This window comes from Lupinus angustifolius, unplaced genomic scaffold, assembly GCF_001865875.1.
Source record: "Lupinus angustifolius cultivar Tanjil unplaced genomic scaffold, LupAngTanjil_v1.0 Scaffold_446, whole genome shotgun sequence".
Classification (NCBI taxonomy): domain Eukaryota; kingdom Viridiplantae; phylum Streptophyta; class Magnoliopsida; order Fabales; family Fabaceae; genus Lupinus; species Lupinus angustifolius.
The window spans coordinates 255761-258303 of record NW_017727841.1 but is presented as its reverse complement, the minus strand read 5'-3'; the positions used below and the strand labels follow the sequence as shown (position 1 = coordinate 258303).

The following is a 2543-nucleotide window of genomic DNA, read 5'->3' as shown; positions in this document are numbered from 1 at the left end:
CTTTAGACAGAGATTCTGAGCTCGGGAGTCGATTACGGATCGGGGAAGGTATTAGCACCCCGTCCGCCCGTATTAAAACGGTACCCTCACTAATAACATGGACTTTTATACCCTTGACAATTATTTATTTAGAATTATTTATTTTTATTATTGAGCCTGACAATATTGACTTTGGTCCTACGTACCCCTATTAAGGGGATCAAGGCTTACGTAGTTCTAGTTCAAAAAATGTTTAACTACTTTGATTAGTTATTGTTGGTTTGAAAAATACCGATAGGTTATAGAAGTATTAGTTTATTTAATTTGAAATTGTTTAAAATATGTATTGGTTTTGATTTAATGAGACTAATAGTTTAGGAACGGTGTTGGTCGTAGACCTTCTCCTCATTTCTATGGGAGTTAGAGACGACTCGAACCACAACCTCACTATAAAAATCCCATGAAATTTATTTGGTAAAATAGTTTCTAATTATTCGTACATATAGAATTTGAGTGATAAAATAGTTCTTTAATTATATACATAGAATTAATAGTTTAGAGACGGTATTGGTTGTAGACCTTCTTCTCATTTTCGGAGAAGTTAGAGACAACTCGAACCGTAACCTTACTAAAAAATTCCATTTAATAAAATAGTGTCATGTTATTTTTATAATTATAATGTTAAGTATTAAAATAGTTTAAGAATTATTTGCTACATATGAAACCAAATAGACAAAAAGAGTTTTGAATTACCTAATAGCTTTAACTAGAAATATACGTGTAACCTTAATGCCCTGAATTTAATTATGTATTGAATTGGGTTGCTGGAACTTAATTGTATATAGACTTAGGCATAAAAGAGATTACTCAAACAATAAATAAAAATCAAAAGGGACAAATAAAGAAAAGGGGTTAGATGAAATGGAAATAATTAAAAGGGGTGAACCCCTTTCACCCCCAAACCCACGAAATCAGCAGACAATGGGAATAAAATCCCTAATTGCCAACTCCACCTTCTTGCATTGCTCCACCTCCGTCGGCGCGGAGGAGCACGATGGCTCACGGATTTAGCCGGAGGAAGCCTTCTAGCCTGCGTGGGAGGGGATTGACGAAGAGAATCCCTTTCTCTTCGAGATGCATCAAACGAAACCCCCCTCTTTTCTCTTCTTCGGTGGCGACGGTCCAGACGCGAGCATGGAGGGAGCCACGGTGATAACCGAAGGTTCTGATGGTGGCGGTTTATGGTGGTTCACGGTGATCCAGTAGCGGTGGTGGTGGTTCGAGGTGATGATGGTTCTTGGACGAGGAGGTTATTCGCGATTGGGATCCCTACATCCTCTTTAGCTCCGATGAAGGTGAACTCATCTCCCTCTTCACTTTTCGTTCCTTATTCGATTGGCTTCGGTAAGGTTTGCTGTTTGGTTTTTTCAGTAGGTGAATCGAGGGAGGATGAAGCCGGTATGGTTAAGTGGTTCACGGCGGCTTCCGATTTACTCTCGCGAGGGTCACCGAAGTAATGTAGGGATTTATTTACGTTTACTTTTCTATTTGTTTGCTTATTCTATGATTTTTATCATGTCAATAATTTCATATCCTTGTCTAGGCTTATTAAGATCGAGGAGAGGATCGAGTGCGGATTTCATCGGTGGAACCCGAATCTTCACGGTGGTTCCCGGTTATGGTTACTACCCGTACTACGGCTTGCATCGGATAACAAGATGACATCGAGAATGGAAATCGCATTTTTCTACTTCGGTATCCCTCTTTGATCTTTTATCCTTTCTATTTGATTTTAGAGCATGAATTTAATCTGTTATGTCAACATCGATGAGTGTTTGGTCTTTAACTGGTGGGAATACATGGACTAAAACAAATTTCAATCGTAAATTTTATATTCCAGTCCATTATATGCATGTGCGTTTCTGATTAGAGACAATCATGAATACTCTTATGAGTTTAAAGCATAAGCCACAACAAGCAAGGCATTTTCATAAGACAGATTTTTATGGTTTGGATGCTTACCTGAGTGTATGTTCTTTGCTGTTTGATTCTTTATCTACCGATGTTCTGCTTCGGTGTTGTACTTTCTGCCCTTGTTTAGCACTGTTGTAATGTCCTCTGTTTTTTACGGTTGAAATGCTCTCTGCGTTTACTGAGTATATGTGTGTCGCTTTACGCTCCTCGTGAAATGTGAGCCTATTTTTAGGTTGGTTTTTGTTGGATGTATGGAAGTAGTGCTCNTGACTATTCAAGTGTTTTTTCTGTTCTCTCTGATTGTCCTCTCACTATGGTAATGTCCCCTGTTTTTTTACGGTTGAAATGCTCTCTGCGTTTACTGAATATATGTGTGTCGCTTGACGCTGCTCGTGAAATGTGAGCCTATTTTTAGGTTGGTTTTTGTTGGATGTATGGAAGTAGTGCTCTGGTTATAGTTGTCTATAATGTCTGACTTTTCTCTCTGTTCTCTGAACGTATGTGTCTTTTGCTTTTTCTCTGGAATGCTCTCTCTGATCTCTGTGTGGTTTGTAAGTACTATGCACAAACTGTGATGTTGAACTTGGGAT

The 2543-nt window shown here is 38.6% G+C and overlaps 1 long non-coding RNA gene across 3 annotated transcripts in view; it reads left to right on the top strand.

The window, feature by feature from the left end:
• The first annotated feature begins 850 nt into the window (after positions 1–850).
• Positions 851–2543, top strand: part of LOC109341371 — a 2285-nt gene continuing 592 nt past the window's right edge. Inside the window, exons 1-3 of one of the 3 annotated variants that reach the window (XR_002106942.1) lie at positions 851–1233; positions 1264–1497; positions 1583–1734. This is a non-coding gene — a long non-coding RNA (uncharacterized LOC109341371). Of the gene's footprint in view, positions 1498–1582; positions 1735–2543 lie in introns of all 3 variants that reach the window. The other 2 variants (XR_002106941.1, XR_002106940.1) reach the window with 2 other exon arrangements.